The sequence below is a fragment of the Elephas maximus genome, chromosome 11 (genome assembly GCF_024166365.1).
Source record: "Elephas maximus indicus isolate mEleMax1 chromosome 11, mEleMax1 primary haplotype, whole genome shotgun sequence".
Classification (NCBI taxonomy): domain Eukaryota; kingdom Metazoa; phylum Chordata; class Mammalia; order Proboscidea; family Elephantidae; genus Elephas; species Elephas maximus.
This window is the reverse complement of record NC_064829.1, coordinates 115644166-115660632: the sequence shown is the minus strand read 5'-3', so window position 1 is coordinate 115660632 and position 16467 is coordinate 115644166. Positions and strand designations below refer to the sequence as shown.

General features: G+C 39.2%; 1 protein-coding gene across 1 annotated transcript in view; it reads right to left on the bottom strand.

Moving 5' to 3' along the window:
- LOC126086328 (uncharacterized) overlaps nucleotides 1-16467 on the bottom strand; it is a 70797-nt gene that overhangs the window by 27797 nt on the left and 26533 nt on the right. The window lies entirely within an intron of this gene.

Sequence of the window (16467 nt, the reverse complement as noted above, 5' to 3'; positions counted from 1 at the left end):
CCTGATGGAAGAATCACATTAATTGAAGGTAAGGTTGCACAGCCAGCCAGTGTAATTGCTGTCAGTAAGTTATACAGCTGTAAAATGTTGAATTGGCAAAACTTGTGTGATAGATATATTTATAATGACCAAAAAAAAAGTAGCTGTTGAGACTGCTTATGTATAACTGAACACCTCATGGGATTTGGTTCCTTGGTTTGGAGGTTTAGGGTCATGGTTTCATGGGACATGCCAGTTAATGGCCAAATACCATGCTGAGTGATTGTGTCCTATCTCCTAATTTGTTGCATAGTGCCTGGGGTCTTATAAAGCCGCAGGCGACCATTCAATTGGTCTTGATTTGCCTGGAGCAACAGAGGAAGAAGGAGAGTCAGGTCAGGTCTAATTCTGGTGTTTGCTGGCAAGGGACCTTGAGTCAATTTAAGTGCCAGATTAAGAGCCATGAGCACTTAGTGCCGTCCCCTACGAAAACTCCTAAGAAAACCAGTGAATTGTTAAAGAAGACTCCTATCCAGTGTGCCTGGGAACTCCTATTAGGATGCCAAAGTGCTGGTTCTCCATACTCACTGCTCAAAGACGACCCAGGCACCATCGTGTTAGTGGAGGGCGACCCTGACCCTGATGAGGTTGACTGGAGCATCCTGAGGGAGGAGCAGCCGCCTATGTGCAGGGCCACTGGGGACACACCAGAGCTTCCCCATAATGACACCGAGTCAAGGGGGTGGGAGAACAGCGTGAATTAGAGGTAAAAACCCATAATTTTACCATGCTGGGGATTCAAACCATTCTTAAAAGATTTCGTTCAAATGGACTTAGAGCGGAGGGCTGAATGGTTACTTAGAGTTTTTAATACAGGTTCCACAGCCACAAAGATGAGGCGACTGGCTGGGATTGCTGAAGATAACCTCTTAGAAAATCTGCATATGCTGGGGGGCTAAATTTTTACATGATACAGTGGGTTCTGTGCCTCCCTCAGCTCAGAGGAAGCCTCAAATGAATGGGACTTGGAAAACCCCTTAAAGAAACCAAACCTTCCAAGGAAGTAATTGAAACATCCTAGAAAGAGGAAAAACCTCTGTTAAAAAAATTTCTGTTTTCCCATGGGGATCCAGAAAGGCCCCTCCACTGGCAATTAAGAGGCATGGAGTTTCCTAATGACTTAATCATGGGGCAGCCCCTGTGTGAATTACGAAACTTAAGGATACCCTTCTACAACTGCAACTCCCCAAAACTGCCACACAAAGTTTGGAGACCCTCCCCTCAAGTGCCCTTTAACACCCCTCCAGCATATCCTGACTTGCTTGAATGGCAACCAGTGAGGTCCCTCCCTTAGGGAGATGGCGGCTTCCCAGATCTTGTCCCACCTCCCGGGGCAATCACGGGTTCACAACTATGGTGGTCCATTGGGATAAAAACAATAAACAGACTCACTTGGCTCTGCTGAACACCAGCACACAAGTTACAGTCATTCCCGGTAACCCCTCCAAATTTACCTGGGGTTCATCTTACTACAGGGCATTGTGGGTAAAACTCTTCAAGGTAAACAAATTTTATTAGATGTCATATTGGAACTATTCTTATTGAACAACTGCCAGCTGTGATGCTGCCTCTTGCTCTTTCTTTCTCAATCATAGGGACAGACGCCGTAGCACCATTCTTGGAACAAAGTCAAGTCTGTGGCTCTCATAGTAGGAACTGCCAAATGGGAACCCATGCAGCTGCCACCTTGGGTCAAAACTGTAAACACTCCCCAGTATCAGCTGAAACAGTGTACTGAAGGCCTACAGCCTGTTATCTGGTAAAGATTGAGGTTATTATACAACAGATACCGCTGAACCCAGAGATGCTATGTCTAGTTCCCTGGTTGTCTCCCAATAAACGGGCTACATCGCTGCTAACTGGGTTTCAGTCACTGGTCACGATAAGAATAGGAATTATTCCTAATAGTTGCCTTAAATGTCGTCTTAGGTAACTAAATTCCTTTCACTTTTAATATCTTTACCACACAAGTGACCAATGTCTTACATGCAGATTGATAGATTGATGCCAAGGCACGGCAGGGCTGATTGTCATAAAGCCAATATGCAGTCTATGTAATTTGCTGCCTCAGCATCCCTTAATTCCTCCCAGCTACCCTTTCATCTGGTTTCTGACGTGATCATCCCTACCTTTCACCTAGCCTCTCAGCAGTTGTGGTCTCTGCCTGCCTCCCCGGCCATGCCACCCGTCGTCTCCTATGATAATAACTTCTCCCCTTCTCTATGCTAATGCACTAGAAATTTTAAAACTGACCAATAAGACTTCAACACACACTAACCTCGAGACCCCCAACCCCAAGCCTAAAGGCTTCAGCCTACAGGCTCTCTGTCTCAGTTTGCTCCCCATCACTAGGTTAAACACATTCTGGGGTAGTGTCCTTACTGTGTGGCCCTGAGAAGCATGCTGTGGTTTTCACTCTGGAACCTATGAGAAATAAATTCTCTTTGTTTTCCACATTCCTGCATAAGTCTCACGTTCTCATACCACATACTATACACTGTCCAAGACACCCAGAGACTCCCTTGGGTCAAACGTAGTGCGGTGTCCCCCAAGTTCTTTAGACTCACTTCACTTTTCTTTATTCTTTTTGCTCCTCAGACTCGATCATTTCAATTGTCCTATCTTCAAGTCCCCCATGCATCTGTCAATGTGTCATACTGTGGGGGCTTGCAAGTTGCTGTGATTCTGGAAGCTATACCACTAGCATTCAAATACCAGCAGGGTCACCCATAGCAGACAGGTTTTAGCTGAGCTTCCAGCTAAGACAGACTAGGAGGGACCCGGTGGTCTACTTCTGAAAAGAATTAGCCAGTGAAAACCTTATGAATAGCAGTGGAACATTGTCTGATATAGTGGCAGAAGATGCACCAGCCATGTTGGAAGACCCTCAAAATATGACTGGGGAAGAGCTGCCTCCTCAAAGTAGAGTTGACCTTAATGACATGAATGTAGGGACCTGCATTTGCTGATGTGGTATGACTCAAAACAAGAAGAAACAGCTACAAACATCCATTAATAATCAGAACATGGAACGTACGAAGTATGAATCTAGGAAAACTAGAAATTGTCAAAAATGAAATGGAACACATAATCGTCAATATCCTAGGCATTAGTGAGCTGAAATGGACTGGTATTGGTCATTCTGAATCAGACAATCACGTGGTCCACTATGCTGGGAATGATATCTTGAAGAGGAATGGCATTGCATTATTGTCAAAGAGAACATTTCAAGACTTATCCTGAATTACAATGCTGTCAGTGATAGAATAACATCCATACACCTAAAAGGAAGATGAGTTAATGCAACTCTTATTCAAATTTATGCACCAACCACTAAGGCCAAAGACAAAGAAATTGAAGATTTTTACAAATTTCTGCAGTCTATAACTGATCAAACATGCAATCAGGATGCACTGATAATTATTGGTGATTGCAAAGTGAAAGCTGGAAACAAAGAAGGATCGGTATTTGGAAAATATGGCCTTGATGATAGAAACGATGCTGCAGGTCACATGATAGAATTTTGCAAGACCAACGACTTCTTCACTGCAAATACCTTTTTTACCAACATAAATGGCAACTATACACGTGGACCTCACCAGATAGAATAGACAGGAATTCAATCGACTACATCTGTGGGAAAAGACAATGGAAGGGCTCAATATTATCAGTCAGAACAAGGCCAGGGGCCGACTGTGGAATGGACCATCAATTGCTCATATGCAAGTTCAAGTTGAAGCTGAAGAAAATTAGAACAAGTCCACGAGAGCCAAAGTATGACCTTGAGTATAATCCACCTGAATTTAGAGACTATCTCAAGAACAGGTTTGACGCGTTAAACGCTGATGAACAAAGACCAGATCATTTGTGGAATGACATCAAGGACATCATATGAGAAGAAGGCAAGAGGTCATTAAAAAGACAGGAAAGAAAGAAAAGACCAAAATGGATGTCAGAAGAGACTCTGAAACTTGCTCTTGAACGTTGAGTACTGAGAGAGAAAAGAAGAAACGATGAAGTAAAAGAGCTGAACAGAAGATTTCAAAGGGCAGCTCATGAAGACAAAGTATTATAATGACAAGTGCAAAGAGCTGGAGATGGAAAACCAAAAAGGAAGAACATGCTCAGCATTTCTCAAGCTGAAAGAAATGAGGAAAAAATTTAAGCCTCGAGTTGCAATATTGAAGGATTCTTTTTTTTTTTTTTATGGTCAAAATACTGAACGATGTAGGGAGCATCAAAATAAGATGGAAGGAACACACAGTCATTATTCCAAAAAGACTTGATTGATGTTCATCCATGGAGGTAGCATATGATCAGGAATCAGTGGTACTGAAGGAAGAATCACAAGCTGGAGTGAAGGAGTTGATGAAAAACAAGTCTCCGGGAATTGACGGAATATCAGTGGAGATTTTCCAATAAACCCATGCACTGCTGGAAGTGCTCACCGTCTATGCCAAGAAATTTGGAAGACAGCTAGCTGGTCAACCAACTGAAAGTGATCCATAAATATGCCTATTCCCAAGAAAGGCAATCCAACCGAATGTGGAAATTATCGAACAATATCGTTAATATCACATGCAAGCAAAATTTTGCTGAAGATCATTCAAAAGGAGCTGCCACAGTATATCAACAGGGAACTGTCAGGAATTCACCCAAATTGAGAAGAGGACGTGGAACCAGGGATATCATTGCTGATGTCAGATGGATCCTGGCTGAAAGCAAAGAATACTAGAAGGATGTTTACCTGTTTTTTATTGACTGTGCAAAAGCATCCAACTGTGTGGATTATAACAAATTATGGATAATATTGCAAAGCATGGGGATTCCAGGACACTTACTGTGCCCATGAGGAACCTGTACATAGATCAAGAGGCGGTTGTTTGAAAAGACCAAGGGGATACTGAGTGATTTAAAGCCAGGAAGGGTGTGTGTCACTGTTGTATCCTTTCACCATACCTATTTAATCTATAATCTGAGAGGCTGTACTCTGAACAAGAATGAGGCGTCAGGATTGGAGGAAGACACATTCACAACCTGCATTATTCAGAGGACACAGCCTTGCTTCCTGAAAGTAAAAGGGACTTGAAGCACTTACTGATGAAAATCAAAGACCACAGTCTTCAGTATGGATTGCACCTCAACATAAAAAAATCCTCACAACTGAATCAATAAGCAACATCAAGGTAAACAGAGAAAAGGCTGAAGTTGTCAAGGATTTCATTTTACTTGGTTCCATAACCAACACCTATGGAAACAAGTCAAGAAATCAAATGACACATTGCATTTTGGGCAAATCTGCTGCAAAAAACTTCTTTAAAGTGTTGAAAAGCAAAGATGTCACCTTGAAGATTAAGGTGTGCCTGACCCAAGCCATGGTGTTTTCAGTTGCCTCATATGCATGCGAAAGCTGGACGATGAATAAGGAAGACCAAAGAATTGATGCCTTTGAATTGTGGTGTTGGCGAAGAATCTTGAATATACACCATAGACTGGTAAAAGAATGAACAAACCCTGGAAGACGTACAACCAGAATGCTCCTTACAAGCAAGGATGGTGAGACTATGTCTCACATACTTTGGACATGTTATCAAGAGGGATCAGTCCCTGGAGAAGGGCATCATGGTTGGTGAAATTGAGGGTCAGTGAAAAAAAGAAAGACCCTTTACAAGATGGATTGACACAGTGGCTGCAACAATGGGCTCAAGCATAACAACAGTTGTGAGGATGGTGCTGGACCGAGCAGTGTTTTGTTCTGTTGTACATAGGTGTCTTATGAAGTCAGAACTGACTTGACACCACCTAACAACAATAATTTTTAAGTTCTCTGATCCTTTCATCTGCCTGCTCATATCTGGTGTTCAATAACCCCAGTGAATTTTTCATTTCATTTATTATATGTTTCAGTTCCAAAATTTTTATTTGGTTTCTTTTACTACTTCTCTTTATTGGTATTCTCGTTTTGTTCATGTCTCATTTTCCTTATTTTAGTTTTGTCCTTTAGCTCTTTGAGCATATTTAGTATTACTGCTTTAAATTCTTTGTCTAGGAAGCCAATTATCTGGACTTCCATGGAGATGATTTCTGTTGCTTTATTTTGTTCTTCTGAATGGACCATTATTTCATGTTTCTTTGTGTGCCCTTGACTTTTGCTGAAAATGGGATATCTTAATATTCTCATGTTGTGAATCTGGAACTCAGATTCTTCCCTTTCCCCAGAGCTTACTGATTTTCAAAAAATTGTCAATGGCTGTAATAGTTCATTTGTTTATTGACTTGCTCTATTTTTGCAAGGACTGCCTTCCTCTTTTCTTTAGCTTATGTTCAGCTAGGGTTTTGACAGAAATTTCCTTGAATGCTGGCATGGAGGGAGGAGGAGATCTCCTTTTCCAATCTTTCAGATGAGGTCTCTGCTGGCGCAGTCCGTTAACACTTAGCCAAACTTATGCTTAGCATAGGAATCAGCCCTATGTGAAAATGTAGGGTCTTCTCAGTTATTTTCTGTGCATGTATCTTGCACTGGGAATGCATGTGGCTCTCTCAATACCCCTGTATATATGTGGTGCTTTGGAATGGCCTATTTTCCCAAAGAAAATCTCTCCCTAGCTTCTTCTTCCAGTCTTTAGACATTTAGTCTATGCCTTAATCAAACTCTTAACCACTACGTGGCTATAAGAAGTTTGGGCATTGCCCTCTGCCCTTCCACCCTACGTGAGCGCCAAGACATGCAAAGGTGACTGCTTTGCATGTGTCCTTCAGACAGTCCCCAGACAGGTTAGAACAGACCCACACGATAATTTGTGAATAAAATCTACTCTGCTTTTTCTGCTTGCTCTGGAGCCAGAGACCAGGCTCCCTCTAAGGGAATGTGGGCTGCTGTAGCTTTAAGATACCACCCAGCTGGGGAGTGGGTGGGGTGTGGTACCTAGAAAACTAAAGCTTTTCTACCACTTTGACAGTCTTTTCCTTAATTCCGTGTTTGCTTGGTTGTTGTAACCCTTTCACTGGTTTCCAGAGTTCTGACAAAGTGAGCTCTTCACGAGGCCTTCTTGCTCCGCCCTCTGTTGTAAAAGTTTATCTATGAACATATGTTTTTATTTATTTTGAGTGAATACCTAGGAGTGCAACTACCGGGTCATGGGTACGTAAAGCTGAATGTTCAACTTTATAAGAAAATGCCAAATCTTTTTCTGAATTGTTTATGTTATTTATACCGCCAACAATGTAAGAGAGTTCTAGCTTCTCTATATCCCTTCCAATATTTTGTGTTGCCCATCTTTAAATTTTAGCCATTCTAGTGGGTGTGTAGAAGTATCTCATTTGGTTTAAAACTGTATTTCTATGATGACAATGATGCTGAACATATTTTTTATATGCTTATTGGATTTGGATATTTCTATAGCTTCCTTTGTGAAGTGTGTGTTTGTATAAAGTCTTTCTCCCATTTTTAAATTTTTTGTCCTTTTGAGTTGCAGTTTTTCTTTTAATATAAATTCTAGATACAAGTTCTTTGTCAGATGAATGCTAAGCAAATGTTTTATATTTCTCCCAGTCAGTCTGTGTCTTGCCTATTCATTTTCTTATGGTACCTTTTTTTTAAAAAAAATTGTGGTGGAAATATACACAGCAAAACATATACCAATTCACTAATTTCTACTTGTATAATTCAGTGACACTGATTACATTAAGTTGTGCAACTGTTCTCACTATTCTTTTCCAAATTATTTTACCACAATTAGCATAAACTCACGGCTCCCTAAGCCACAACTCCTCCTGTCCCCCCGCCTCACTCTGGCAACCACTAACAATTTTTGATTTCTAGATATTTGCTTATTTCATATAAGTGAGACCATACACTATTTGTCATTTTCTGACTGATTTTCTAAGCATGATATTTTCAAGGTTTATCTATATTGTGCTCTGTATCAGAAGTTCATTTCTCTTGATGGCTGAGTAATATTAGGAATTTGAATCAACTCGATGGCAATGAGTTGTCTTTTTTTAATATACCATTTCATGCATATACCACATTTTGTTTATCCATCTGTTGATGAACATTCGGTTGTTTCCACTTACAGTTATTTGATAAAGCATAATTTATCAACTTTTTTCTTTTATGGATTTCTTTCTGTATCCTAAAATTTTTTTGTCTTATCTCAGGTTGAGAAGATATTCTTCTATAATTTCTTCTAGAAGCTTCATACCTCAAACTAATTTTCTATGTGGATTAGGTTTTATGTATACATATATATACAGTCATGCACCACATAACGTCCATTGAGGCAATGTCCGACTGCATATATGTCCACGGTTCCATAAAGTCATAACAGAGTTCAGAAATCCCTGCTGGAGAACAGGACATAGTGGACGTAACTGGATGTAGCAAATGCAATAAAAAACATTAAAGAAACACTTCGGGATACACTAAAACATCTTTAACATAAAAATACAGTAATAATAATAATAATGTTTTGTGCATGGCAAAGTAGCGCCCATTTGTTATTACAAACCGTTGTAAGTATTTTGAATTTTTAATGTAATAGGCTTTACGGGGATTGGTTCATAACTACGAGTTGTACATAACCTGGACATTTGTCACCCAGGGGCCACCTGTATATAATATGGTGTTTGTACAACATCCAAATCACATAACATCCTATTTCACCAAGGTATTGTGGACATTAAGCAATGCATAACTGTACGGTGGCACAGTGGTTAAGTGATAGGGCTGCTAACCAAAAGGTCACCAGTTCGAATCTACCAGCTGCCCCTATGGGGCAGTTCTACTCTGTCCTATAGGGTCGCTATGGGTTGAAATCGACTTGACAGCAACAGATCTGGGGTGTTTATATGTATATATACATATGTTGGTGTTAGCTGCCATTGAGTTGGTGCAAACTCTTAGCAACCCTATGTACAACAGAACGAAACACTGGCCGGTCCTGCGCCATCCTCACCATCATTGCTATGTTGGAATCCACTGTTGCAGCCACTGTGTCAATCCATCTTGTTGAAGGTCTTCCTCTTTTTCACTGGCCCTCTACTTTACCAAGCATGATGTCCTTCTCCAGGGACTGATCCCTCCTTATAACAAGTCCAAAGTACATGAGACAAAGTCTTGTCATCCTCACTTCTAAGGAGCATTCTGGCTGTACATTTTCCAAGACAGATTTGTTCTTTCCTTTGGCAGTCCATGGTATACTGAATATTCTTTGACAACACCCCAATTCAAAGGCATTAATGCTTTTTTGGTCTCCCTTATTCATTGCCCAGTGTCATGGACTGAATTATGTCCCCCCAAAAATGTGTCCATTAACTTGGTTGGGCCATGATTCCCAGTATCCTGTGCTTGTCTTCCATTTTGTGACTGTAATTTTATGTTAAGGAGGATTAGGATGAGACTGTAACACCATCCTTACCAATTCGCCTCCCTGATCTAAGGTAAAGGGAGTTTCCCTGGGGTGTGGCCTGCACCACCTTTTATCTTTCAAGAGATACAAAGGGAAGCAAGCAGAGAGTTGGAGACCTCATACCACCAAGAAAGCAGCACCAGGAACAGAGTGCGTCCTTTGGACACCGGGTCCCTGCGCCTGAGAAGCTCCTCAACCAGGGGAAAATTGAGGACAAGGACCTTCCTCCAGAGCCGATAGGGAGAGAAAGCCTTCCCCTGGAGCTGATGTCCTGACTTTGGACTTGTAACCTACTAGACTGAGAGAAAATAAATTTTTCTTCATTAAATCCATCCACTGGTGGTATTTCTGTTATGGCAGGACTAGATAACTAAGGCACCCAGCTTCGCAGGCATATAAGGCAAATGAATACACCATGGCCTGGGGCAGTCACACATCAGCCCTTAAAGTGACATCTTTGCTTTTCAACACTTTAAAGAGGTCTTTTGCAGCAGATTTGACCAAAACAATGTGTCATTTGATTTCTTTTTTTTTTTTTTTACTGTTTGCCTTGTACATTTTATTCAGGGTGAGGTTTTTTTTTTTGTTGTTGTTTTTCTTTTTTGTGTGCTTTAAGTGAAAGTTTACAGTTCAAGTTAGTTTCTCATACAAAAATTTATACACACATTGTTATGTGACCCTCATTGCTCTCCCTACAATATGACAGCACACTCCTTCTTTCCAACCAGGGTTCCCCATGTCCATTCAACTGGCTTCTGACCCTTTTTGCCTTCTCATCTCGCCTCCAGACAGGAGCTGCTCATTTAGTCTCATGTATCTACTTGAGCTAAGAAGCACTCTCTTCACCAGTATCATTTTATGTCTTATAGTAGTCCAGTCTAATATTTGCCTGAAGAGCTGGTTTTGGGAATGGTTTCAGTTTGGGCTAACAGAGAGTTGGGGGGCCATGTCTTGTCCCTCCAGTCTCAGTCAGACCATTAAGTCTCATCAGAATTTGAGTTCTGCACCCCACTTTTCTCCTGCTCCATCAGGGACTCTGTTGTGTTCCCTGTCAGGGCAGTCACTGGTGATAGCCGGGTACCATCTAGTTCTTCTGGTCTCATAAATCAGGTGGATCTTAACAAAGAATTGCTGTATACATTTTGAGAAACTTTGATACAAATTTGTCTACTTAAAATAGTGCACTAAAAAAGAAATTGTTTCTTTTGACTGATATAACAAGGCCTTAAAAAGAAATAAATTATTCTAAATTGGTTTCTCTCTAAAGGATCCTATGAAGCATGCAAAAGACAGGATTAGGAAAATATAATTTCTTACTTCCAGTTGGTATTATTAAATTTGATTTTAATATTTCCTCAAAGAACTTGCTCTAACTGGTTTAATAATAAACACTTCTATAAGTTTAATAGTTCAAATATTTCCAGAAATTAATAAAGGTGAGTTTGTTCTAATAAAGATTTGTTTTGTAATATGTCAATTTTAAAAGTAAAACCTTTGTAAGTAATTTAAGCTAAGTATTATATGAAATAGGTTTTATTTACGGAAAGGGATAATTTTATTAATTCCAGAATAAGAAGGAAGGTTAAACTGCTTACATTTTGTAATATATAAACTTAAATTACTAGGTAACTTACTAATATTAGACTAAGTTATTCATTATTATTAAAGTTTATAGACTCTTACTTGTATGTCACAGAAAAAGTATACAGGCATACCTCGGAGATATTACAGGTTCGGTCCTGGACTACCGCATTAAAGTGAGTCACATGAATTTTCTGGTTTCCCAGTGCATATGTTTACACTATACTGTAGTCTATTAAGTGTGCAACAGCATTATGTCTTAAAAAAAGTACATACCTTAATTAAAAAAAAAGATTATTGCTAAAAAAATGCTAACCATGATCTGAGCCTTCAGTGAGTCATAATCTTTTTGCTGGTAGAGGGTCTTGCCTCATTGTTGATGACTGCTGACTGATCAGGGTGGTGGTTGCTGAAGGCTGGGGTGGCTGTGGCAATTTCTTAATATAAGGCAACAATGAAGTTTGCCACACTGACTGACTCTTCCTGTCATGAAAGATTTCTCTGTAGCATACGATGCTCTTTGATAGCATTTTACCCACAATAGAATTTCTTCTTTCAAAATTGGAGTCAGCCCTCTCAGGCCCTGCCACTGCTTTATCAACCAAGTTTATGTAATATTCTAAATTCTTTGTTGTCATTTCAACAATGTTCACACCATCTTCACCAGGAGCAGATTCCATCTCAAGAAGCCACTTTCTCTGCTCATCTGTAAGAAGCAACTCTTTAACCACTAAAATTTTATCATGCGATTGCAGCAATTCAGTCACATATTCAGGATCCATGCCTAATTCTTGTTCTCTGTTATTTTCACCACATCTGCAGCTACTTCGTCCACTGAAGTCTTGAATCCCTCAAAATTATCCATGAGCCTTGGAGTCAACTTCCAAACTCCTGTTAATGTTGATATTTTGACCTCCTCCCATGAATCATGAATGTTCTTAATGGCATCTAGAATGGTGAATCCTTTCCAGAAGGTTTTCAATTTGCTTTGACCAGATCCATCAGAGGAATCACTATCTACAGCAGCTATAGCCTTACAAAGTGTATTTCTTAAATAATAAGACTTGAAAGTCAAGATTACTCCTTGAACCATGGGCAGCAGAATGGATGCTATGTTAGCAGGCATGAAAACAACATTAATCTCCTTGTACACCTACATCAGAGCTCTTGGGTGACCAGATGCATTGTCAGTGAGCAGTATTATTTTCAAAGGAATCTTTTTCTGAGCAGTAGGTGTCAACAGTGGGCTTAAAATATTCAGTAAACCATGTTGTAAACAGATGTGCTGTCATCCAGGCTCTGTAGTTCCAGGGTAGATTTAGCATAATTCTTAAGGGCCACGGGATTTTCAGAATGGTAAATGAGCACTGGCTTCAACTTAAAGTCACCAACTGCATTAACTCCTGACAAGAGAGTCAGCCTGTCCTTTGAAGCTTTGAAGCCAGGCATTGACTTCTCTCTAGCTATGAAAGTCCAAGAGGGCATCTTCTTCCAATATAAGGCTGTTTTGCCTACATCAAAAAACTCTTATTTAGTGTAGCCACCTTCACCAACTATCTCAGCTAGACCTTCTGGATAACTTGCTGCCTCACCTTACACTTTTGTTATAGAGATGGCTTCTTTCCTTAAACCTCATGAACCAACCTCTGCTAGCTTCAAACTTTTCTTCTGCAGCATCAATTCAGCCTTCATAGAACTGAAGAGAGTTAGGGCCTTGCTCTGGATTAGGTTTTGGCTTCAGGGAACGTTGTGGCTGGCTTTTCTATCCAGACCACTAAAATTTTCTCTGTATCAGCAATAAGGCTGTTTTCCTTCCTCATCACTCATGTGTTCACTGGAGTAGCATTTTAATTTCCTTCAAGAACTTTTCTTTTGCATTCACAAGTTGGCTAACTGTTTGGAGCAAGAGGCCTAAGTGTTGGCCTATCTCAGCTTTCAACACACCTTCCTAGGATTAATCATTTCTAGCTTCTGATATAAAGTGAGAAATGTGCAACTTTTCCTTTCACTTGAACACTTAGAGGCCACTGTAGGATTATTAACTGGCCTAATTTCAAAACTGTCTCCCCAATTAAAAAAAAAAAAAACAACAAACCTCTAGCTCACACACACACACAAAGACCAGACTTACTGACCCGACAGCTGGAGAAACCTCAAGAGTATGGCCTCCAGACACCCCTTCAGCTCAGTAATGTAGTCACCCCCAAGGTTCACCCTTCAGCCAAAAATTAGACAGGCCCATAAAACAAAACAAGGCTAAGGGGGCACAATAACCTGGGGGCAAGAACTAGAAGGTAGGAGGGGACAGGAAAGCCGGTAATTGGGAGCCAAGGTAGAGAAGGGAGAATGTTGACATTTCGTGGGGTTGTTAACCAATGTCATAAAACAATTACGTGTACTAACCATTTAATGAGAAGCTAGTTTGTTCTGTAAACCTTCATATAAAGTACAATAAAAAGGGAAAAAAATTGTGTCTCAAGGAATTATGTTGTGTCACAATTAAAAAAAAAAAATAGGCCCGCACAGAGGGAGAGAGGGAATGGCTGGTCAGTGGAGCAGTCAGAACACACACATTTATCAGTTAAGTTTGCTGTTTTATATGGGTGTGGTTCATGGAGCCCCCAAACAATTACAATATTAACATCAAAGATCACTGATTAGAGATCACCATAAAAAAATAATGAAAAAAATTTAAATATTCCAAGAATTACCTAAATGTGACAGAGACACAAAGTGAGCATGTGCTGTTGGAAAAATGGTGCCGAAAGACTTGCTCGAGGCAGGGTTGCCACAAACCTCCAATTTGTAAAAAACCTAGTATCTGGGAAGCACAATAAAGCAAAGCACTATAAAATGAGGTATGCTTGTATATTTAGATCTGATGATATGTTCATTTTATGTCACTTAAAAGGTTACACTATATATATAACAAAGGCAAGAAATTTGAAAGTTTATTAAAGATTTTTGTTTAATATAATCAAGGTTCTGGCTTATTGCAACTGAAGGTTTAATGAGTTAATTCGTAAGAATTTTTAAGAGCTTAATATCAAATAACATATAAAACGAAGAGTTGGATCTCTCACTGTTTAAGGTAACAAAATTTTCCTTAATTGCTAGGTTAAAAAATTGATTTTATTCTTTATGCAATCTGCCTTGAAGGCAAAGGTTCAACAACATAAATTCCTGAATCAAAAACAAAGCTGCATAGTTAAAAAAAAAACAAAAAACAAAAACCTTTTCTTTAAATAACCAAAGTATTACTTCTCAGTAATCTATAATAAACTCCTGACAACTTTGAAAGTAGAAAGCCACAAAAGGTTGTTTTTGTTTTATGAAACAAGCACATATTGTCATAATTTTATTTAGTTACTTTCCTTTAAATCTAGCATCATTAAAGCCAATGGTTTTAAGTAAAAGATTCACATTGTTTACCCATAGTTTTTATTACCAAATGTTAAGCTTAATATATTGATATAACCTATGTGGTACCATGTCTCAAGATTCTTATGTGTTATATCTGAAGCTCTTTGGAAACGAGGAAAATCATTATGTTTAAAGATATTTTTGTCTGAAGTTGTTGACTTGTATAGAACTACAATGACATTACAAAAGTTTGGTTCAAAATGAATTGTGGCAATACTCATTTTTGTGGAAGGCAATACTTTTTAAGTGTTGACTTCCTATTTTGCATATGTATTCATTATTTTGTAAAGCTAGGCAAAGCTAAACAACCAGAAACAATCTACAAGATACTGGGGATGGGTCATGTCACATCGTTACATTTCTTCCATGACCATTACATTGTTCAAATTAGAATACCTAAAATCTGGATACGCAATTAAATCACAACAGGTCAGGATCTGGGTACTCACTTTCCGTTCTACAATTCTCTTAATAGATGACTGAGCTCAATTTACTGACACTTTATTTGGAATTTTTATATTATCTAAGTGAAATTGGTCCAGATTTTGCTTTTTAGGGACTATCCTCACCTAGAAGCCCTGGAGGCGTAGTGCTTAAGAGCTTGGCTACTAACCAAAATGTCAGCTTGAATCTACCAGCTGCTCCGTAGAAATCCTACAAGGCAGTTATGTTCTGTCCTATACGGTCACTACGAGTTGGAATTGACTCAATGGCAATGGGTTTGGCTCTTTTTGGTATCCTCATCTAATTTTATTAATGGGATATTTGCCAGAGTGATACGGCAGAAGTTTGTTGTTAGGTCCCACTAGGTCAGTTCCAACTCATAGTGACCCTGTGCACAACAGAACGAAACTGCCTGGTCCTGCACCATCCTCACAATTGTTGCTATGCTTGAGCCCATTGTTGCAGCCGCCGTGTCAATTCACCTTGTTGAGGGTCTTCCTCTTTTTTGCTGACCCTCTACTTAACCAAGCACGATGTCCTTCTTCGGGGACTCATCCTCGTTAGAGGTTATCTATTCTTTAAAATATTTTACTGCCTGCAAAACAATCAGATTCTAGGGTTTTGTTTTTAATAACTACATTAACATTTTTCCTTTGTTTTTTATAGGTCTTTTTGGATTTTTGGTAGTATCTTGAGTCGGTTGTGATCATTTAAGTTCCTCTAATTTATTCTATTTTTGTACATTATAAGAATACATGTATATAGTACCACCTTATAATTTAGAAATATCTCGATATATGTAGCTATTTCACTTTCCCATGCATAAAGCTGCAATTGAGTCAACAGTTTTCCTCTTAATAGGGGCTGCCAATTCTGTATTAATGGTCTTTTCAAAGAAAACATTCTTGGAAAAAGTCTATTTTATTATTTCATGAATTTCTACTTCTATTATATGAATCACTTTCTGCTACTCAGCTTAGGTTTTTCTCTTAAATTACTTTTCTGGCTTAACACACTTACTGTTATGCGACAAGTATCGTATCAGGTGTGGGGACAGAGTGGTAAACAAGGCCAAGACTGGCTCCTCAATCCAGCTTCTCAGAATGTGTTACGTTTGGAGACTTCTATCAAGTAGAGCTACGGCAACATCCCACAAATCTTTATTTGTAGGCACCAAACTATCATTCATCTCTGAGTAGTAGTCTAAAATCTCAGATTTGATTTTCTACCTTTAAAGGAAACTTTATTAGGGAAATTTTCAAATACATGTAAAGGCAGTAAAAACAGCACCAACGAACCCTGTGTACCCATTATCCAATTTCAACACTTACCAACATTTGGCAAATCTTGTTTCGCCAATCCCTTCATTTTTTTTTCTGAAGTATTTCAAAGCAAATCAGACAAGACATAATCTCACCCTTCAATAATTACCATACAAGGATTATACACACACACACACACACACACACGTGGGTATGATGTCATCATGCCTAACAAAATGAAAACTGTTGATCAGTTAATACAGTCCACATGTACATTTCAAGTCCCCCCCCCATTTTAATTTATTCAT